Source organism: Meles meles, unplaced genomic scaffold (assembly GCF_922984935.1).
Source record: "Meles meles unplaced genomic scaffold, mMelMel3.1 paternal haplotype, whole genome shotgun sequence".
In the NCBI taxonomy this organism is placed as follows: Eukaryota; Metazoa; Chordata; class Mammalia; order Carnivora; family Mustelidae; genus Meles; species Meles meles.
In genome coordinates, this window is record NW_025721113.1 from 526,351 (window position 1) to 551,769 (window position 25,419).

Here is a 25,419-nt window from a genome sequence, read left to right on the forward strand (position 1 = left end):
TGCATTCTCCTCAAGGATTTTGATGGATTCCTTTCTCACATTGAGGTCCTTCATCCATTTGGAGTCTATTTTCGTGTGTGGTGTAAGGAAGTGGTCCAATTTCATTTTTCTGCATGTGGCTGTCCAATTTTCCCAGCACCATTTATTGAAGAGGCTGTCTTAGATCAGAGCAGAAATCAATGAAATAGAAACCAAAAAAACAATAGAAAAAATCAATGAAACTAGGAGCTGGTTCTTTGAAAGAATCAATAAGATTGATAAACCCCTGGCCAGACTCATCAAAAAGAAAAGAGAAAGGACCCAAATCAATAAAATCATGAATGAAAGAGGAGAGATCACAACTAACACCAAAGAAATACAGACAATTATAAGAACATACTATGAGCAACTCTACGCCAACAAATTGGACAATCTGGAAGAAATGGATGCATTCCTAGAGACATATAAACTACCACAACTGAACCAGGAAGAAATAGTAAACCTGAACAGGCCCATAACCAGTAAGGAGATTGAAACAGTCATCAAAAATCTCCAAACAAACAAAAGCCCAGGGCCAGACGGCTTCCCAGGGGAATTCTACCAAACATTTAAAGAAGAACTCATTCCTATTCTCCTGAAACTGTTCCAAAAAATAGAAACGGAAGGAAAACTTCCAAACTCATTTTATGAGGCCAGCATCACCTTGATCCCAAAACCAGACAAGGATCCCACCAAAAAAGAGAACTACAGACCAATATCCTTGATGAACACAGACGCAAAAATTCTCGCCAAAATACTAGCCAATAGGATTCAACAGTACATTAAAAGGATTATTCACCACGATCAAGTGGGATTTATTCCAGGGCTGCAGGGTTGGTTCAACATCCGCAAATCAATCAATGTGATAGAACACATTAATAAAAGAAAGAACAAGAACCATATGATACTCTCAATAGATGCTGAAAAAGCATTTGACAAAGTACAGCATCCCTTCCTGATCAAAACTCTTCAAAGTGTGGGGATAGAGGGCACATACCTCAATATTATCAAAGCCATCTATGAAAAACCCACCGCAAATATCATTCTCAATGGAGAAAAACTGAAAGCTTTTCCGTTAAGGTCAGGAACACGGCAGGGATGTCCATTATCACCACTGCTATTCAACATAGTACTAGAAGTCCTAGCCTCAGCAATCAGACAACAAAAAGAAATTAAAGGCATCCAAATTGGTAAAGAAGAAGTCAAACTATCACTCTTCGCAGATGATATGATACTATATGTGGAAAACCCAAAAGACTCCACTCCAAAACTGCTAGAACTTGTACAGGAATTCAGTAAAGTGTCAGGATATAAAATCAATGCACAGAAATCAGTTGCATTTCTGTACACCAACAACAAGACTGAAGAAAGAGAAATTAAGGAGTCAATCCCATTTACAATTGTACCCAAAACTATAAGATACCTAGGAATAAACCTAACCAAAGAGACGAAGAATCTATACACAGAAAATTATAAAGTACTCATGAAAGAAATTGAGGAAGACACAAAAAAATGGAAAAATGTTCCATGCTCCTGGATTGGAAGAATAAATATTGTGAAAATGTCTATGCTACCTAAAGCAATCTACACATTTAATGCAATCCCTATCAAAATACCATCCATTTTTTTCAAAGAAATGGAACAAATAATCCTAAAATTTATATGGAACCAGAAAAGACCTCGAATAGCCAAAGGAATATTGAAGAACAAAGTCAAAGTTGGTGGCATCACAATTCCGGACTTCAAGCTCTATTACAAAGCTGTCATCATCAAGACAGCATGGTACTGGCACAAAAACAGACACATAGACCAGTGGAACAGAATAGAGAGCCCAGAAATCGACCCTCAACTCTATGGTCAACTCATCTTTGACAAAGCAGGATTTTAAAGCTTTTTTTGGTTTGGTTTGGTTTGGTTTGTTTTTTTACTTTTTATTAAGTGGAGAATTTGTTTGCCCTCCTTCCCTACAGATTCCCTCATAAAGCTCTCTGTTACCACCATTCCAAGAAGTCAAGGAAAGTTTAAACACCTTCCTCTGCCTTGGTTCTCCTCTGTTTTTGTTTTTGTTTGCATCAGTTTAAAGTTTTTTACATACTTTGTATCTTTATTCAAAAACGTAAACTTTTTCTATGTGCAGGCCCATATATGAAGGAAATGGGTGGGCCCAAAGGGATAAGATTTTTTTTTTTTTGATTTTTTTCCATTTTATTTATTTTTTCAGCGTAACAGTATTCATTCTTTTTGCACAACACCCAGTGCTCCATGCAAAACGTGCCCTCCCCATTACCCAACACCTGTTCCCCCAACCTCCCACCCCTGACCCTTCAAAACCCTCAGGTTGCCCCAACCTCCCACCCCTGACCCTTGAAAACCCTCAGGTTGTTTTTCAGAGTCCATAGTCTCTTATGGTTCACCTCCCCTCCCCAATGTCCATAGCCCGCTCCCCCTCTCCGAATCCCACCTCCCCCCAGCAACCCCCAGTTTGTTTTGTGAGATTAAGAGTCATTTATGGTTTGTCTCCCTCCCAATCCCATCTTGTTTCATTTATTCTTCTCCTATCCCCTTAACACAAATTTTACTGCTTTCTGTATTTAACTATGGTATTAAAAAAATTGTCTTTGGGGCGCCTGGGTGGCTAAGGGAGTTAAACTTCTGCCTTAGGCTCTGCTCATGATCCCAGGCCCCTGAGAGTGAGCCCTGCATCTGGCTCCCTGGTTGGAGGGGTGCCTGCTTATCCCTCTCCTGCTCCCTTTGCCTGTGCTTTCTGTCAAATAAATAAATACAATCTCTTTTTAAAGTTAACTTAAAAAATAAGTAATAATAAAAACATAAAATAAAAATTTATTTGCCTATCACTAAGTCTCCAGTGGAGGAATAGTTACATCTGTGATAGCAAAGTAGGATGCTTTGTGAAAATCAATGAGTGTTTTGAAACTTTTTGGGAACAATGTCCCTGAGAAATCCAAAGATGGTATGTGTATGGATAAACATGTATGATGGTAACTATGTTGATTTTAGTGGCAATAGTGAAGATAGTAAAAAAGGTCACAATTAGTGTGCATGGGTCACTCATGCCACTCAGATTTGACATATCCAGTATAAATTATATAATTCAGTCTTGTCATTTTTTTTGTTTTTTTTTCTTCAGATTTGTTTAGGAATAATTGACATATATATATATACACACACATACATATGGTGCACAGCTTTATTTAAGATACTTACACTTTCCAATAATCACTACAAAGCACATATCCACCAATTCACTTAGCGTGTGTGTGTGTGTGTATGAATACTACCAACTGGTGAGATATAGTAACAGAAAATTTCCAATATACAATTTTGTTAAGTACACATACATTTCTCTAAATAGAACTTATTCAACATGTACACTGGAAACTTAGCATTTCACCCACATCTTCCCATTTCTCCCTGCCTTCAGTCACTGACAATGGCCATTCTACTCTTTACTTTTAAAGATGGACTACTAGATTTCATATACAATTGTAATTATTGTAAGTGTCTGTCTTTCTGTGTTTGGCTTATTTCACTCCTTTTAATGTCCTCCAGGTTCATAAATGTTGCTCTTATTTCATTTTTCCATTTATTTGTCAATGAACATGTAAAATTAATTTCCATATTTTATCCCTTATGAGTCACACCGCAATAATGATTACAAGAGTAAAGTATAGCTTCAAATTTGATTTCATATCATTTTACTTCCTTTGGGTATAGAGCCAGAGGTGGGACTATGGGAGTTTTACTTTTAACTTTTTGAAGAACTTCTATACCAATTTCCATAAAGGCTGTAGTAATATAAAGTCCAATCAATAGTGCTCAAGTGTTGTGTTTTCGCCACATTCTCTCCAAAACTCATTATTTTTTCAATTATTAATTACAGGCATTCTAGGAAGTGTGAGATCATATCTCATGATTTTGATCTGCTATACTTATGAGGTAAAGGTCAGAGAGTTGGATTCACTAATCCGTGTTTACATTTCTAGTAAGTGACAGCTAGCATTAGATTTAGCATTGGCTCCAAAAATCTGCAGCTTGTTTTGCAATAAAGCAAAATAAACTTCTTTTCGATCTGAATCCAAAGTCAAAGTATATACTGGTGAATCAGATATAACTCCATACATCTGTCTACCTAACTACCTATTTTTCAGTGCTGATTTGCTATTGTGATATTTCATGAAGGTATATATAGAAGAACACAGATGTATGCACATACAAATACTGTGCATTTTAGATCTCTGTGTACAATAAAATTCTTAAGATTACAAGCTCTATATCTATCTAAACAAATGAAAATACACATTACTTAAATATTTAAGAAGCACATTAATTCCTAAGTCACTAAAGCATTTTGAACTCTGTACTGTTTGTCCATTTTAATAGAAACTGTTGTGAAAATATTAGAAGGCATGAAAAAGTCCATATATGAAATTGCAGAGATACTGTAGGGACCTGTGCTGGGCTAGATTCCAGTGGATTCTCCTCTCAGTAATCTGATTCATTCTAGGAAAGTCATTTCACGATACTGTAAAATCTGGATAACTAATAGCAATGCAAAATAATTATCTATGGACATACACATACAAGTATGAACATATTTTCCAAACAACCAAGGTGGACTTCATGCAGCCAGTACTTTTAAGGAAGTCCTGGGGAAAAAGATCTGATGGGTCTTTTAGAGAACTCTTCCCCTATAGGTCCATAAAGAACCTTAATTTGGTAAAGTTCACATAAAAGTATGACAGGGTTCTTGAAATGAGAAGAAGCAATCCAAATTTATACGAAAACTGCTGGCGATTTTTTTTTTTTACATTCAGATGATTATAAAAGATTAGTCTGAGAATTCTTAAAACATTTTGGGCAAAAACTAGAAATTTCTTTGTTAAATGCACATTCTTTTTCCAACTATGCAATAATTGACAAAAATGATTGCTACCAGACTTATTTAGTGATCCCAATGATCCTTCTTTGAGATTTGTCTGCTTCAGAAGAAAATTCCTCATTGTCTGGTATCTAGAGGACACATTTCCAGATCTGACACTGGATCACTATACAGTTTTAACTAAATTACGTCTCATCACCTGGAATCCACATTTAATCTTTATCATGATGATCTTATATTTGAAAAATCGCTTTATTCTGTAAATATGTGCATCAATAAAGTGAGAGGTTTTTCAAATTTTATTTGCAATCGAATACAAACATGGAAAACAAGGAAAATAACATATGTAATATAGATAATGCTTATTAAATATTCTTTAACTAAGAATTACTATGGTAATATGCAAATTATTTATAAATACCATTATTTAGAGGAACTTTCTCATTATGATGGAGGAATAAACTGAATATATTCATTTACAAAGCAATTTACAGAGGAGGTAATAAAGAGAAGGTTGATCTTTGTAAGCCAAACCACCTAGGGCAACTTTGGTATGGGAGCAGGACATGGGTCAGAGTTCACTGAGAGGATCTGGAAGTGATGTGTGTATTTTCTACACTGTTGATTAAAGTTTTATGGTTGCCAAGAACAAGAGAAAATATGATTCAGACTGAAAATGAGAGGAAACAAGAAATTTCTTGAAATGACAATATAGAAGCACTAAACCAAGCTACTTAGGCTTATATAACGTGTATGTATTCTTCATGCTGTTTCATCAATAGTGCATTTTTAATTAATAGCTTTTAAATTTTCTTTTAATTTCTATTTAGTACTGAGTAGTTAAAAATAACCATTTGTTATTTCCTAATTGTTGCCTAAAATATTTAGTGTTATGATAGTATTCTTTTTAAATAGAAATTTCACATATAAATATCTGCATCTATTTACCACCTATGTTAATACAAGAAATCCAAAGAATTCCCTTTAAATCTCTGAAATCTGCCTTTGCCGATGTTCCTAGGAAGATGTTGCTGTGGCTGAGGTCGAAGAGGTTGCTGCCTGCATTCTCCTCAAGGATTTTGATGGATTCCTTTCTCACATTGAGGTCCTTCATCCATTTTGAGTCTATTTTTTTGTGTGGGGCAAGGAAGTGGTACAATTTCATTTTTCTGCATGTGACTGTCCAATTTTCCCAGCACCATTTATTGAAGAGGCTGTCTTTTTTCCATTGGACATTCTTTCCTGCTTTGTCGAAGATTAGTTGACCATAGAGTTGAGGGTCTATTTCTGGGCTCTCTGTTCTGTTCCACTGATCTATGTGTCTGTTTTTGTGCCAGTACCATGCTGTCTTGATGATGACAGCTTTGTAATAGAGCTTGAAGTCCGGAATTGTGATGCCACCCACTTTGGCTTTCTTTTTCAATATTCCTTTGCTATTCGATGTCTTTTCTGGTTCCATATAAATTTTAGGATTATTTGTTCCATTTCTTTGAAAAAAATGGATGGTATTTTGATAGGGATTGCATTAAATGTGTAGATTGCTTTAGGTAGCATAGACATTTTCACAATATTTATTCTTCCAATCCAGGAGCATGGAACATTTTTCCATTTCTTTGTGTCTTCCTCAATTTCTTTCATGAGTACTTTATAGTTTTCTGCATATAGATTCTTAGCCTCTTTGGTTAGATTTATTCCTAGGTATCTTATAGTTTTGGGTACAATTGTAAATGGGATTGACTCCTTAATTTCTCTTTCTTCTGTCTTGTTGTTGGTGTACAGAAATGCAACTGATTTCTGTGCATTGATTTTATATCCTGACACTTTACTGAATTCCTGTACAAGTTCTAGCACTGTTGGAGTGGAGTCTTTTCGGTTTTCCACATATAGTATCATATCATCTGTGAGGAGTGATAGTTTGACTTCTTCTTTGCCAATTTGGATGCCTTTAATTTCTTTTTGTTGTCTGATTGCTGAGGCTAGGACTTCTAGTACTATGTTGAATAGCAGTGGTGATAATGGACATCCCTGCCGTGTTCCTGACCTTAGCAGAAAAGCTTTCAGTTTTTCTCCATTGAGAATGATATTTGCGGTGGGTTTTTCATAGATGGCCTTAATAATATTGAGGTATGTGCCCCCTATCCCTACACTTTGAAGAGTTTTGATCAGGAAGGGATGCTGTACTTTGTCAAATGCTTTTTCAGCATCTATTGAGAGTATCATATGGTTCTTGTTCTTTCTTTTATTAATGTGTTGTATCACATTGATTGATTTGTGGATGTTGAACCAACCCTGTAGCCCTGGAATAAATCCCACTTGATCGTGGTGAATAATCCTTTTAATGTACTTTTGAATCCTATTGGTTAGTATTTTGGTGAGAATTTTTGCATCTGTGTTCATCAAGGATATTGGTCTGTAGTTCTCTTTTTTGATGGGATCCTTGTCTGGTTTTGGGCTCAAGGTGATGCTGGCCTCATAAAATGAGTTTGGAAGTTTTCCTTCCATTTCTATTTTTTGGAACAGTTTCAGGAGAATAGAAATTAGTTCTTCTTTAAACAAGAAATTTCTTGAAATGACAATATAGAAGCACTCAACCAAGCTACTTAGGCTTAAATAACGTGTATGTATTCTTCACACTCTTTCATCAATAGTGCATTTTTAATTCATAGCTTTTAAATTTTCTTTTAATTTCTATTTAGTACTGAGTAGTTAAAAATAACCATTTGTTATTTCCTAATTGTTGCCTAAAATATTTAGTGTTATGATAGTATTCTTTTTAAATAGAAATTTCACATATAAATATCTGCATCTATGTACCACCTATGTTAATACAAGAAATCCAAAGAATTCCCTTTAAATCTCTGAAACTTGATTTATCAACAGCAACTATCTGCATTCATATTGATGTAGTCTCAACCCCGAGAGACTTTGGTCAGGATTAAATAAAATTAACTCCTGGCACCAATCTTGACATGGTCAATGGAAGCGTATAGTCCTATTTTCTCTGCCATGTATGAACCTCCTTCAGGTTCAAGCCTTAGTTCTCCAACTCATTAAGAAACCATCTCTTTCCCTTTTTCTCCACTGTCTATTGTCAGTAATGCCGATGCTAGACCCAAAAGTTCTAGTGAAGTTTAAAAGATTGAAGCAGGTGCAAATCTTTTGCAAAGTAAAGAGAATGGTATTCTTTACATCGTTGAGTAAAATTAAAGTAATGGGGAAATAATCTAAGTATTTTAATATAAAAATATAATTCTACAGATCAGAGTTTATAAACAGATATTCAATATCTAATGCGGCTTCTGTGTCAAATGCAATATCTATTTAATTTATGAACACAACCAGCTCTCCCAGTTTTTCCTCTACAAGTTGACCATGACCACCCAATAACTGAAAATCAGTTGCTTCACATAGACCCAGAACCATGATGTAGGTATTTCAAGGTAGTTTAGGAAATGAACATCTGCAATAATTTGAGTACGTGGAAATTACTAACTGAAATAACTTTTTTATCACTTTAGTGTATTATCCCAAGAATGTATGGAATGGCATCAACAAACCACAGGATAAAATTATGATCCCATAACCTGTGCCTCTTGACACCCAGGAAAAATACTTCAAATTCATTTATAATTTTTCCCAATACTTTCTCAGTTTTTAAAACAATATGCTCATCTCTAATACTTGATTTCTAAATATCCAAAATACCAGGCCATGATTTGTAACTCAGGCCACTGTGAATGATGAGTCATCCCATTCCTACATCATCGTTTTTGCCTCCCCTTCCCATTCTGTCAACGTGGCTACATACCATGTTATGTTTGAGGATATGCATCTAGAGCTTTATTCCATCTCCTAGAATTTATTGTTCACATATAAAATATATAACAGTATTTGAAACGTGATGTTATTTTATATGCATAGCTGTCTAGATTTCTTCTCATATTATCATAATTTCTCTCAAGGTGAATTTAGAATACCAGTCTACCTCATTTTGAGGATTATCAAGAAATTGTTTTCAAGACAATATTGAGTATTTTCTTTTTTTTTAAGATTTTTATGTATTTATTTGACAGAGATCACAAGTAGGCAGAGACAGGCAGAGAGAGAGGAGGAAGCAGGGAGCCTGATGCTGGGCTCCATCCGAGGACCCTGAGACCATGACCTGAGCTGAAGGCTGAGGCTTAATCCACTGAACCACCCAAGCACCCCAATATTGAGTATTTTCAAGAAAATACCATTTAATGATTATTTATGCGAATTTTCTGTGTTCTTTATATCATCATTCAATATTGTAAATCATATATTGGTTTAGAAAAAAGTTCTTTTATACAGATGTAGTGAAAAGAAGAGCCATCTGTACCCCAATGTTTATAGCAGCAATGACACGGTCGTCAAACTGTGGAAAGAACCAAGATGCCCTTCAACAGATAAATGGATAAGGAAGATGTGGTCCGTATACATGATGGAGTATTATGCCTCCATCAGAAAGGATGAATACCCAACTTTTGTAGCAACATGGACAGGACTGGAAGAGATTATGCTGAGTGAAATAAATCAAGCAGAGAGAGTCAAGTATCATATGGTTTCACTTATTTTTGGAACATAACAAAAAACATGAAGGACATGGGAAGATGGAGAGGAGAAGGAAGTTGAGGGAAATTGGAAGGGGAGGTGAACCATGAGAGACTATGGACTCTGAAAAAGAACCTGAGGGTTTTGAAGGGGTAGGGATTGGGTTGTTGGGGGAACTCGGTGGGGGGTAATAGGGAGGGCACATATTGAATGGAACACTGGGTGTGGTGCAAAAACAATAAATACTGTTATGTTGAAAAAAATTTTAAAAATTTGAAAAAATAAAAAAAAACGCAAAAAACAAAAACAACACCAAATAACAGAATAGGGAGCCTGATGTATATCTTTATTGTTCATGAAACTATATTTCTAATGTTTCTTGACCTATAGAAAAATAAAAAAACTTTCCAGAAATGATTAGATTATAGATGGTGTACTTCAAAAAATACAGAAAATAACATGTAAAGCGACCTTTAGCCCAATCTTAAGACTCTCATTCACTTTGAAAGAAATAAGCAAACCAGGCATATATGGATGGTTATATTTTTTTTCTGTAATTTCTTTCTTCCCATTTGACAATTGTTAAATTGTGTTAATTTTAAATAAACATGATTCTTTCATAGATACAAAAAAAAGAAAGAAAAAAGGTCTTTTTGTAATATTAAATTAAAAATAAATAAATATTGTGTCAAAAAAAATGAATGTCATACACATTTACAGAAATGCCCATAAGTATATGTTGGGTCATCTTTTATTATTCCTCTCACTCTATTTTCTCTCCTAAGTGTCAAATTTTGTGTTTTACTGTGCTTTCTGGTCGATTTTCATCAATTTATCTTTTCAAACTTTCATTACATTTATTACATTAATTATTATCATTTATTTTTAAAAAGGTTATTATTTGACCCTTCATTTTAAATAACACATGACATTTTTAGTATGGATTTAACAAATTCTCATTTTTGTTGTAAAAGGGTCTTGCATTTATCTTTTTTTAAATTTAATTTTATTTTTTCTGTGTTCCAAGATTCATTGTTTATGCACCACACCCAGTGCTCCATGCAATACGTACCTCCTTAATATCCACAACCAGGCATTTATGTAGGTCATTTTTAATTCAGTATAACTATATGGGTGTGTGTCTATCTTTCATACAAAGAATTCCTCAATATTCTGATGGCTTTGATCCTAGAAAAGTATGAGAGAGTGAAGCACTACAATCCTTTGTAGGCACAGCATGCTGGGCTTTACTCACTGATAGTATTCCTTCTGGAGAAGATTCTCTCCACTCCTTCCTACTTAGAATATTCTCAAAATGCCATTTCTCCTACTCTTTTTAAGTGTCTGTTCCTTAAAACGTCTTCACCCAATGTGTTCTTCACCTTTCTATCTCTGATTCCACCCTCTACTCTGTTTCCCACTTCATTTAAGGTCATGTAGATTTACTTCTGTATTATGTTAGTTGATTTCTATGACAGAGATTGATACATATAGGAGCTAAACTCACACTTATCAAAAAATTGAAAGTGTTTTAAATACACAAAATCAAAAGGTCAAACAGAATAAGAAGAGGTGTCATAAAGCAATGCTAACTGTTATATAATTGTGACAAGCAGAAGAATAATACAGATATTTTCAGAGAGCGTAAGCAGAACCAAGGAGCTAAAATAAAATTTTAGAGAAAACTGTCAGGAAAGGAGTTTCTTTAAAGCATTTCAATATAGAGTGAGGAGGACCAAATCGGCTTCTTATAAGTTATAGTTGTCAACAACTCTTCATTGTAGACTTCTGGGGGAAAATGAAGTAGATAATATGTCTTGGCACCAAAACAAACAAATGAACAAACCAAAAGGATATATATCTACACCGTGTCCTGATAGACTACTATAATTTCAGAAATCTTAGGGCTTACTTAGAGAAAAAAATCACTGCCTGTGTGTCATAAAATATATTTATGTACGGGTCTATAATTTATGCATTTACACTGCCTTACAATGCATATATAACAAGTACTAAGACTGCCATTGATAATAACTAAACTTATACAGAAAAATAAAATATGGGTATCTTAATAAAGTCACCGAAATATATTATCCTTACAAATTTACACATTTCTATGAACTATTTTGGAGTTTGATATTTGTATGACATCAAGGTTTTTAACTATGAGGAGATTTTTTTCAAGATATGTGCTAATTTTTTTAAGAGAGGCAATGTGTCCTGAATAAGTCAGAGTGGAACTAAAATAATGAATTAATAAGAGATTGTTTTTTCTGTACTTATTATGTGTCTCCCTTTAGGGGAAACTAAATTAATGACACACAGAAAATATTAACCAAACATCAACTGATTTATTCTTATTGGGGTTATTCTCACCATGAAGAATTATCCTGTTTTTCTTCATTCTCAGTTTTCTCCTTTTCCTAATGGCTATGTTTGGTAACCTGTCCATGATCATCCTGGACACCCACCTCCACACACCCATGTATTTTCTACTTAGTCAACTCCCTCATGGACCTGAACTGTATCTCCAGGAATGTCCCCAAGATGGTTTCTGATTATCTCTCTGGAAACAAATGTGCAACTCAGAGTTTCTTTTTCATTAATTTATCTGATGCAGATGGATTTTTATTGACATCTGTGGCCTATGATCATTATGCAGCAAATTTGCTTTCCTCTCCACTATGCTGTTTGTATGGGCAAAAGAGTTTGTGTGGTGACCATAAGAGGATCTTTGATCTTGTGCTCAATCAACTCCTATGCCCACACTGCATATGACTTCCAAATCCCTTAGAATAGATCCAAAGCCATCAACCATTTCTTTTGTGATGTTCCAGTCATGTTGACTCTGGCCCGCATGGATCCTTGTTTACACTTACTCATGCCCAAGATCCTTCCAAACTCCAGAGAGGTTAAGGTCCCTGCTGTCTCCTACACTATCCTGATACCAGTAGTCAACCCCATCATTTACAGCCTGAGAAACAAGATGATGGGGACCATAATAAGAGTAATTCAGAGGATCTGCTCTGTAGAAATGTAACAAAGTTCCCACTAGTCCTGCTTCTTAGAAGTCCATTAATTTCACCTTGTGAACTCTTTAAGAACAATACCATTCCATCCTATTTCAGGATTTAAGACAGATTCCATTAATTCAGAAAAATAAATAATAGGGATTTGACAAAATAATTATATAGTACCAGTCACTCTATTTTTGTGGTAATTTTTCTTTTTTTTTCTTATAAGTAATTTATAAAATGTAAGTTGATGTCTAAAAGCCACAGACATTCTCAATAGTTTGCATACATAAGCAATACTGTATATTTGACCACAGTACCCAAAATATGGAAGGAGTCCAGTTGTCCATCAACAGCTAAATAACTAAAGAAGAAAAGGTGTTTATACCATTATATAAATCTATACAGATGTATAAATATATATATGTATAAATAGGTATATAAATTATATCTATACATGTGTATAGATATTTATATAGATAGACAATCTATAGATATATAATATATGTCATATATAGAGATATGTATAGATATATAGATATGTAATACATATTAGACATCAGATATAGGTATATAATATAATATTGCTAAGCCATAAATACAATGAATTCTTGCCATTTGCAGTGACATGAATGAATCTAGAGAGTATTATGACAAGTGAAATAAACCACAGAAAGACAAACACCATTAAGTTTTTACTCGTATGTGAATTCAAAAAAGAAAGGAGCAAAGGGGAAAAAAGAGAGAGAGGCAAACCAATAAACAGACCCATAACTCCAACGAAGGAGGAGATGATCACCTAGGGGAGGGTGTTGGGAAGGTATTAAATAGGGGATAGGGATTAACAAGTACACTTGTGATGATTACCAGGTGTTGTATGGAAGTGTTGAATCACCATATTATATATCTTCAACTAGCATTATGTTGTGTATTATCTAACTGGAATTAAAATAAAATCTTTAAAAAATGTCAGGTGGTGGGTAACAGGGAGGGCACGTACTGCATGGAGCACTGGGTGTGGTGCAAAAACTATGAACACTGGTATGTTGAAAATAAACAAATAAAAAAAAAACATGTTAAGTGGTGACAAATGACAAAACTTTAGCTACAATGGACAATTTGTTTAGCAAGCATAGAATGTTTCCAAAATAACCCCCTTCAATGACACTGAAGTGTATAATGCAGTTCATTTTGCATTTAATTCCTGCAAATGGTTCTCACTGTTTATGCTTGGAAACAGGGGTTTAAGAAAAAAGTTCTAGATCAATGACCAATCCTACTATTGATCAATTAATAAAGAAATATAGCTTAACTTTCCTTTGAAAAATGAACATATATAGCCATAAAAATCACACACACACAAACATAAAACATATGAACATAAAATACAAAACACTGAATCATATTGAAATGAATTAATTTAGCACTCTTAAAAGTGGAGCATTCCTGGATTATAGCTAATCCCTATCATAGCTATGGTTTAGTGAGTTTCCATTTCCACCTACAGTAGACGGACATGTTATAGATCTGTGGTGGTTCTGTTCTATTTTTTTTTTTCCCTTTTTATTTATTTATTTTTTTCAGCGTAACAGTATTCATTCTTTTTGCACAACACCCAGTGCTCCATGCAAAACGTGCCCTCCCCATTACCCACAACCTGTTCCCCCTACCTCCCACCCCGACCCTTCAAAACCTCAGGTTGTTTTTCAGAATCCATAGTCTCTTATGGTTCGCCTCCCCTCCCCAATGTCCATAGCCCGCTCCCCCTCTCCCAATCCCACCTCCCCCCAGCAACCCCCAGTTTGTTTTGTGAGATTAAGAGTCACTACTGGGTATTTACCCTAAAGATACAAACATAGTGATCCGAAGGGGCACGTGTACCCGAATGTTTATAGCAGCAATGTCTACAATAGCCAGACTATGGAAAGAACCTAGATGTCCATCAACAGGTGAATGGATCAAGAAGATGTGGTATATATACACAATGGAATACTATGCAGCCATCAAAAGAAATGAAATCTTGCCATTTGCGACGACGTGGATGGAACTAGAGCGTATCATGCTTAGTGAAATAAGTCAATCGGAGAAAGACAACTATCATATGATCTCCCTGATATGAGGACATGGAGAAGCAACATGGGGGGGTAGGGGGATAGGAGAAGAATAAATGAAACAAGATGGGATTGGGAGGGAGACAAACCATAAATGGTTCTGTTCTATTTTGATGACCTTCAGAAAGGGGTTATTCTCTGTTCTTCATGCCACCAGTGGTTCCTATCCTAATAATAACCATCCTTATTTGTCTGGACAACATCAACATTGCTGCTTAGAGTTTGTTAATTCAGTAGAATTATAAATAGAAAATAACTAGTAGCCATCAGAATTCTAAAGCCCATTGCTCTTAATATACCAATGGTCACCTTATGATACTCACCAATGTGGCTAAGTCATTGTAATCTGCAGCCATACACATAAACGGGATTTAGTACAACAGCATTTCCAACATTTTTTTAATATAAGTCTACCAATGATTGGTTTCCCTGGGTGACTCAGTGGGTAAAGCATCCAACTCTTGATTTCATCTCAGGTCTTGTGAGATGTGACTGCAATATTGAGCTCCAAGGTTTGTGTGGTATGAGATTAAGATACTCCCTCTCCCTCTTTCCTTCTCCCTAGTCCCCTCAAAGTAAATAAATAAATAAATAAAAACTAACATGTGTACATATTTTTATATTCTTTATATAATAAAGAAAACCTGTATCATTTTAAAGGGATGCCAGCTTTGCATATAACCCTATGTTGATTTCAGTGCTAGCAAGCCATAGATGTCCATTTCAAAAAAAAGGGATTCTTTTGTAGCTTGTCCTAGTGGTTCTCCACCAAGGGTGTATTGAAATCAACCATGAGGAGTCTCTGACAATTGTGCAATTCTCTGGATCCCACTGCAGAACACTAACTAGAAAGCTCTGGAAACCACCAGACTAGAAGACATTTATGGTTCCTCCAAAGCGGAGACTACATTATGTACAAAAACCTTGTACATATTCAACACCCAACAGCTTTCTTTTTGTACACATCGACTGCCCAGCACTGCACAGAGTAAAAGCACTCTTTCTGTATGATAGACGAAGACTCTATTCCCCTGTGCTATGCACTCACTTTCCTGACCTGGAGAAACTCATAAGAAATAAATTGAAGATTATAACATATACAACCTCAACTTAAATATACTTTTATTTCCTGTGGTTATCTTGATACAAGTTCGCCATATTTCATTATTCCTGAGGCAGAAATTTAGGAACTGGGTCTAATGTAAGCCCTAATTATTGCAGAGGTAATGGGAAGGCAGGATTGGGAAGGACACGGCTGTGTCTTAGTGCATGGGTTCTCTAATGCACCACAATTTCACTAAGGTGGGTAGGTGTTGTCAGTGTTACTGACCCAGTACTTCAGCTGCCTCTTCCTTCTCAACCCTATGAGACCCAGATCCCTAATGGGATAGTGACGTCTACATGTATGTATTCATTTCCATTCCTTCTTTTCTACCATGAAATGAATTTCAGACATATTTAAAAGAATTTCAAAAATATCAATACAATTCCCTAATAGCAATACAAAGAAATTAAAATAAATGTAATCACTACTAAATTATATATTTCAATAGGTATATGCTCTTGCAGGACTATACTAAAAGACAATGACGGACCCACATGGTTATAGAACTTTCAAATGATATATTTAAGTTTAAGAATAGACAGAGGGTAAGAAGCCATACCACACAAGTACAGGAAAATGAAGTCAAATGATTTTCTGAAATCGTCCCAAACAATATAAGGTACAATTAACTTTTGATAGGCGAGGTAGTGGCACTTGTGGAAAATTTAGTGTTTATTAAAACAAAAGCATATAAAAATACTTTGTCTTTATACCTCAAACAAAGTGAAGTTATAGATGGAAACAATCATATAAAGTTTTTCAGCTCCCTACACAAACATGCCATGCATGGAACCCTCAAAGCCATAGAGGTCCCCACAAATCTTTGATGTGCAGGATACCCTGTGCATCTACCATCTCTGGCCATTGCCCACTAAATCTCTGAGATCAATACAAATGCTCCACAATATTCCAAACTTCCAAACACAAACTTTAAGTATATACATGCCTGCGATTACAGAGTCTCACAAGCTTGGGGGTAAATAGGCCACTAATGACCCCTGATCTTGGGCTAAAAATCCACTGATATAAGGACTCCTTATCATTGAAAAGCCTGAAACATATCTATCCTAGAAGCTTCCAATAAGCAATTATGCCTAACACTATTTTTATAAAGTAGATAATAAAGCTATTTTTTTAAATATTTTATTTGATAGAGAGAAATCACAACTAGGTAGAAAGGCAGGCAGAGAGAGAGAGGAACGGAAGCAGGCTCCCCGCTGTGCAGAGAGCCGGATGCGGGGCTTGATCCCAGGACCCTGAGATCATGACCCGAGCCGAAGGCAGAGGCTTTAACCCACTGAGCCACCCCAGGTGCCCCTAAAGCTATTTTTGTATTAACAATATATCCATATATACAGTTGTACTAATAATTCTGCCTCTTCTGTCTGCCTCCATCGAACAATACTTACTCTTGAGTTTTCTAGATAATCACAGTCAAACTGTGAAAATATTACTGTTAGCTTTTTTCCACACAAAGGCAAAGGTAAATTAATGCCAATAATCCAGAAGTCATGTCTATAAACATTGAAAAGTATTATTTATTTGGAAGAAGAGTATCTTTCTAATTACATTTTGATTTGGCTTCTATTAAAAGTAATTTATATTTCCTGTTCAACCTAATGCCCAATGTGTCTTCTAGGGACACGTGTGGGAACTGCCAGAGTCTGAGAACATACTGAGTACTAAGAGAGTGGCCACAGTACTCTAGAAGTTTCACTAATTGGGATTTGGTTCTATAATTTATTTTTGGCACTGAAAAAAAAAAACACGACTTCATACTGATTTTATGTTCAATTAGCACATCATTCACAGAAATTTCAGTTATACTCTTATTTTAAGAAAATGTGATAAGGATTTCACTTTATATAAAATGATTCACAGATTAGAGGAAAATCATCACAGGATTCCTTTGAACATAAAAACTCCTCCTGCGTAAAATGCCATTGAAAAATTAATGAATAAGTTAATGACTGAATATTCATTCAATTTCTACATATTATGAAAGACTTGTTGAAAATGTCTATCGAAATGATATTTAGTCTTCATGGGTAAAATGGTCATTTCCATAGAAAGTTAGCCTGTTTTGCCACTTCAAATTTCCTGATACATTCATTAATTAATTTAATAATGCATATAAGAAATCAGCATTCCATTTTTTATAATCTCGTTTTGGTTATCTTTCTTCATATTTAAAACAGGAAAAACTTGCCTCATGCCCAGGCACAAGTATCACCTTATGATAAAAAATAAGCTAACATCTGTGCAAAGCCAAGATAGGTGGTGGTTAAAATAACTCATCTTTTAGTATTCTGATGCCTACATATTTCTATCATTAAACTTCAACAGTATGCAGAGCCTCCACATTTGTGTAACAGGTCCTAGGAGATTTTTAAAGTAGTTTTAAAGCAACTGGTCATAAACACCAGCTCTAGAAGTCTTTATGAATCACATAAAATACAGACCTTATTAAATAACATCAGCACAGAAGTCATAGAGAATAAGGAGGTTAAAAGTTGATCAGAGCATTTGGGAAAAGTAGTATCATACCCATTAGCATGAACTGGAGCTAATAGATACATAGATGGTTTACTATGTTCCAGCCACTCTGCTAAAGGCAGAAGTGGACTCTCTCATTTATATTCCAAAATGCCATCGAGTAGCTCTATTATCTCTCTTTCATAGGCAGGACAGAACATAAACTGGGCCTCAAAAAAAGTCAGGATATGAAGAGATCAAGTAAAGAGAGACAAAAGAAATCCTCTACAGCAAAAGAGACTATCTTACATATTTAATAGATTTAAATACTTACATATTTAGGATCCCATCTTCCAAACAGATTTTTTTTCTTGCTATAACTAAAAAAAAAAAAAAGATATATTTTTTTCTTTTTCTTAGTGGTATATACACATAGGATTAACTATAATTCAAGTACTTTGTTTCAGAGGACCTCTGATTTTTGGTAAGTGGAGATTTATTCAACTTGTATGCTCCAGATAATCACTCTCTAAATTACACCTTATAGATTCACCATTCTAGATAGAGTCAGTGGACCTGCCACTGGAAACAAATAGGTAAAATCACCAATATGCTTCTCAATGGCCAGGGCTGAAGTTCAGGCTTTGGCCATTTTTCCTGCTCTACTCTCTCACCTTATACTGGCCAGAGGTCTCCCCTACCACCAGAGGGCCTAGGTCAGCAATCCTGGGAACTGAGTGCTGCTTTAGGGGCAACTAGAGAAAGCTAACTGGCTCAGGATCAGCACACATCGTTACATTATTCATAAGGGAACTGCTTCTAGTATAATCAAAAGTAGATCCTCGCACAGGAACAGGGGAATAATCATATTCCCCATATAAGGTGTTGCTATCCCCACCTTAATCTTTTAGCTCACATATGGAAATTCTATGCCCCAACCTCTGAGTACAGCTCAGAGGGCAACTGACACAATTACATAAACCATGAGTAAAAGACAGGAAGCAAATGGGTGAGAAATAGACAATACCATACTTCTCAATCAGGAATTATTAACCAGGAATGAGTTTCAGGGATGGTTCAATTGTGTACTTCTCTTGATTAGATGGTATGTACTTATGCCTTCTTTCTGGAGAGAGAACCCACAGTTTTCATCAGATTCCCAGAAAAGTCTGTGGGTTTGATAACCTACGTTCTATCTTACAGATGGTCAGCTCCATCCCACTGTTGCCATTACTCACATCTCTTGCGAACATAACTCTCCTCAATCCACCATTCTGAGCCTAGTGTGACTGCAGAGGTGGCGGGGAGAAGGAAACCTGGGAGACAAGTACTTGCACTATGAGGTCCAGTGACTTGTCCCCATGTGAAGAATGTCAACCGTAAAAGATGGGTTGATGTTCCTAAGAAGGATAGTTTGTTTGTTTGTTCACAGGCACGTATTCTGAGAATTCTGTTTCACCTTTGGGCCTGTGCTAGATTCCTTACACCAATCCTCCAAACTCCCTTTATTCAGCATCTATTTACCATGCTTTGAGCTTTGAAATGTGCGAATCCTTTAAGTCTTCCCTGGGTTCCTTACTCCGTGTTGAGCTAGGTTAGGATAGGCCTAGTCCATCTTAGTAGAACCACATTCCTGGATCTATCTCAGCAGCCTTGCTTATGTGGCCCCTAAAACTCTGACATCATATGCAGCAGATCCGTGCTCCTCACTGCAGCTTCATTCATAGAGGATTTCTAATTCTGCACTCCTCACCTTTCAGGTGTACAAAGAATTTAGAGATGTTCAAAAGACAACCATAGATAGTATTCAAAGTGTTGGGGGAAGAAGAGTCTGTGAGAAACGCTAATATGATCTGAAGTTCTTCATTCAGAAGGAGAAATAATCTTCACTTTAATGCTGGGTCATAATATGGAGGATAGAAAGTGTCTTCCAAGGAAGGCAACACAAAAAGAATCATTGCTAATCTGTAGACTGAGAAACCACATTGAAACCTAGGGGAGAGGTTCTCTGAAAAATTTAAAAAGCTGTGAATTACATTGTGCATGTAACTCCAAAGGGTTCAGAGACCTGCATAACATGGATTCCTTAGGGATTCGTGGACCCCAAATTTGAAACCTTTGGACAAAGAAATCTTCCTGAGAGCGAAGGCTGGTAAACATGAGAATGAATAATCAAGTAAGGGTCACCAATCTTCTTCTGTAAAAGTTTCTTTAAAATAGGAGTTTCTCATGGAGAATCTCATGGACTTTCTCATGGAGACCTAACACAGAGGTTCATATCCAGGCTAAGTTCACCATGTTTCCTTAGTTACAAAATTATCAGATGAACAAGGAGTGAAATGAAGAGTGTACCTACCTACCTACCTCATCTTTTGGAGTCACATGCAACAGAATATAATCAAACTACAGGAAGAATGTTATTTTTATTTGAGATCCTACTGTTTGCAGTAAGTCTCACCACTATTGAGATATGCAACCCAAGGCAGCTCAGTCACTTCTCTGGGCTTTCAACTACTAATATAGGAAATGAGAAAATTTGGACTACACAGTCTCTTAGAGCCCTTCTATTTCTGATATTCTCATGTTGAGTGTCCACCAAAGATATACCCTGGACATGCAAGAAAGTAAATAAACATTATATGAGCCAATTTAAGATTCATGGGATTCATTCTTCTTGGAAGTAATTACAAGTCCACTAGGGTAGTTTAGTGGTTAACCTTTGGACTCTTTTTTGCTGTTGTTGTTGTTAAGATTTTATTGATTTATTTGACAGAGATCACAAGTAGGCAGAGAGGCAGGCAGAGAGAGAGAGAGAGAGAGAGTGAGGAAGAGAGAGAGAGAGAGGAAACAGGCTCCCTGCTGAGCAAGAGAGCCCCATGCTGAGCTCTATCCCAGGACCCTGGGATCATGACCTGAGCCGAAGGCAGAGGCTTTAACCCACTGAGCCACCCAGGCGCCCCATAACCTTCAGACTCTTGATTTCAGCTCAGGTCATGATCTCAGGGTCTTGAGAATTAGCCCTATGTTGGGCTCCATGCTGGGCAAGGAGCCTGCTTAAGATTCTCTCTCTGCCTTTCCCCCATGGCCAAATGGGCAATGTAGTAGGATGTTAAGAAAAGATTTACGTGTCTATTCATTAAAATTACACACAACTCTTTTTCTTCAAAAGCATAACAAAACAAAAGGGCAATTGTCATTTCAAAACAAATTCCCATATCTATCAAAGAGTCTGTTCTCTCGCAACAAAGACTTGGATTTTACTTTTTGTTTATAACAACTCTGTGAAATACAACACATGGAAATAGAAAAAGAGACAATTGCTTCCTCTACAAATAGATTACCCTGTATGCCTGTCAGGGCAGGTTGAGGCTATGCCTATACTAGCAACAACACATTTCAGCTATTCAATGTTAGTAAAAACTATGATTCTTTGCCTCACAGAGAACAGAGGCTAGGTTTAAAACAGTGTTTCCTATTGTTGCTGTTAACTTAAATCACAATGTAGAGCAAGATTTTTCAGAATGCCCAGAAGCTTGACATTCACAGCCAGATGACCTCACAAATACTAGATCCCATTCTGAAACTGAATATTTTTAAAGTGGCAATCTGGTTTTTTTAATTTTTATTTTTTTTTAATTTTTTTAAGAGAGGGAGGGAGGAGGGAGAAAAGTGAGAGGGCCAAAAGGAAAGGAAGAGAGAAAACCTCAAGCAGGCTCCATGCTCAGTGCAGAGCTCAATCTCAGGACCCTGAGACCCACACCTGAGCCAGAATCAAGAGTGCACTACTTATCTGACTCATCCACCTGGGTGCCCTAGTAAGTCTATTTTTTTCCCAAACAGAGAAACTACATATTAGTTAAAAGAATTAATTGCATTGACCTTTTGGTAATGATTCTCTTGATATTGCATCACTTGTCTAGTCTTCAAGGGCCCATAAAATGAAACAAGAATTGTATATGAGCTAAAAAACAAGTACAAAGTAGCATTTATTTATACCTCCCCTTCCAATTGGGAAAGATAAAGAGGACCTTGGAAGAAGTTGTAAAAGGGAATAAAGGTGATTCCATTTTTAAAATGGCTGTGATTTTACTAGCAGCAATTTGTGAATGAAATGTAAGATAAACAGAAGAAAGTTATTTCGATCTTTGATTTTCTAAGCTGTCTCTCCTACAGTTATATTCAGTCATAAGGGCAAAGTCTTATTCTGCCAAAAAGTAAAATAGAGGTCATAACTGAACATGAGAACAAAATGCCTGAAATTATTTTTTAAAATACTTCAATAATGACAAAATTGATGGACTATTACCAGCTAATCTGTAAGTTGCTATCCATTTTGACTTTTTTTTTTTAATCAGTTATATCCATTATATGTTCAGTCACCGTGTTCCTCTCCTGCTTCACATATTATGGCTCAGTTATAGCATTTCATATTAGATTATTTATCTTTCTGCCCATTACTAGAGAGCTGGGACTGTAACTTTTTTCCAACTGTCTCCAGTCCTTTAAAGATTATTTACTGGAATTCTGCTCTATAGTAGGGCTCTCTTTGCATTCCCAAAGCCTAGTACAATGCCTTGTACAAACTATATACTCAAGAAGTGAAGGGTTTGTTTGGTCATAGGGTAGTTCTATTTTCAACATTTTGAGGAACCTCCATGCTGTTTTCCAGAGTGGTTGCACCAGCTTGCATTCCCACCAACAGTGGAGGAGGGTTCCCCTTTCTCCACATCCTCTCCAGCATCTGTCATTTCCTGACTTGTTCATTTTAGCCATTCTGACTGGTGTGAGGTGATATCTCATTGTGGTTTTGATTTGTATTTCCCTGATGCCGAGTGACGTGGAGCACTTTTTCATGTGTCTGTTGGCCATCTGGATGTCTTCTTTGCAGAAATGTCTGTTCATGTCCTCTGCCCATTTCTTGATTGGATTGTTTGTTCTTTGGGTGTTGAGTTTGCTAAGTTCCTTATAGATTTTGGATACTAGCCCTTTATCTGATATGTCGTTTGCAAATATCTTCTCCCATTCTGTCAGTTGTCTTTTGGTTTTGTTAACTGTTTCCTTGGCTGTGCAAAAGCTTTTGATCTTGATGAAATCCCAACAGTTCAGTGATCCGAAGGGGCACGTGTACCCAAATGTTTATAGCAGCAATGTCTACAATAGCCAGACTATGGAAAGGACCTAGATGTCCATCAACAGATGAATGGATAAAGAAGATGTGGTATATATACACAATGGAATACTATGCAGCCATCAAAAGAAATGAAATCTTGCCATTTGCGACGACGTGGATGGAACTAGAGCGTATCATGCTTAGTGAAATAAGTCAATCGGAGAAAGACAACTATCATATGATCTCCCTGATATGAGGACATGGAGAAGCAACATGGGGGGGTAGGAGATAGGAGAAGAATAAATGAAACAAGATGGGATTGGGAGGGAGACAAACCATAAATGACTCTTAATCTCACAAAACAAACTGGGGGTTGCTGCGGGGAGGTGGGATTGGGGGAGGGGGAGCGGGCTATGGACATTGGGGAGGGGAAGCGAACCATAAGAGACTATGGACTCTGAAAAACAACCTGAGGGTTTTGAAGGGTCAGGGGTGGGAGGTTGGGGCAACCTGAGGGTTTTGAAGGGTCAGGGGTGGGAGGTTGGGGGAACAGGTGGTGGGTAATGGGGAGGGCACGTTTTGCATGGAGCACTGGGTGTTGTGCAAAAAGAATGAATACTGTTACGCTGAAAAAATAAATAAAATGAGAAAACACACACACACAAAAAAAAGAAGTGAAGGGTTATGTGTGTTTTTAAAATCCACTCTCCTCCATATCTATATCACTATCCACATACCAACCTTTCAGGGACTCCGTGGAATGCTGTTCTTAAGGATATGTAAACATTGCTGTGGAACTGGGTGGGGAAGAGTCTTCCTTGTATACTGCAGACTACATCTTCTAACATAGTGCTCATTTACCACTTTGAACTACAGGGTAAACACCTGATGATTAAAGTTAATTACCTGCCAACAAATGGTGCAGGGACACCTGGACATCCACATGCAAAAGAATTGTTGGACTCCTATCTCATGCCATATATAAAAATTAGCTCAATATGAATCAAAGATATAAAATTAAGATCTATAATTTTTAAAAAATAGAAAAAAATACAAAGGCTATTTGTTCACTGGGATTAGGCAATGGTTTCTTAGTTATGACACCAACAGCACAAGCAATCAAAAGAAAAGAATAGATATCGTGGACTCTGCAAAGATTAAAATCTTATATGCTTAGAGGAGTACTATTAACAAAGTAAAATGAAAACCCACAGAGTAGAAGAAAACTTTGTAAATCATATATTTGACAAAGAATTTGTATATGAAGAATTGTTTTTGAATTGTCACAATTAAATAAAGATAAAGAAGCCAGTTTTTAAGTGGCCAAAGGATCTGAATGGACAGTTCTCTAAAGAAGATATGCAAATGGCCAATAAGCACAAGAGAAGATACTCAACATCATTAGACATCAAGGAAAGGCAAACCAAAACCATGACTTTATACTCATGACTTTATACTCATGAGGATGGCTATATTAAAAAAGACATAGAAAGTGCCAGCAAAGACACGGATAGACTCAACTCTCATAAACTGCTAGTGGGAATGTCAAATGGTGATGTCACTTTGGGACCTAGTTCTGAAGCTCTGCAAATGGCTAAACACAGAGTTACCTAGGATCCTACATTCACTCCCAGGTACATAAACAAGAAATATGAACACACATCCAGAAAAAAACATGCATATGAAGGTTCACAGCAGCTATATTTAGAAGAGTTAAAAAGTGGAAAACAAGCCCAATGCCCATCCACTGATGAACGAATGAACCCATGGTGGTATATCCACACAATGGAGAATTACCTGGCCATAAAAGACACACTGTAACAACACCGATGAATCTTGAAAACACTGTGGTAATTAAACAACATCACGTCCAAAGGACCGCATGTTATTACGGTCCCAATTACATGAAACATCCAGAGTGAACAAGTCTACAGAAACTGAAAGCAGATTAGTATTTGCCCAGACTTTGAGGTGATAAGGTTCCTGGGACATGATGATGAAGGGGTGTGGTGTTTCTTTTTGGGGAATGAAAATATTCTGAAATTGACTGCAACAACAGATGCACCATTCTCTCAATATACTATGCCATGCGAATTATATCTCAGTAAAGCTGT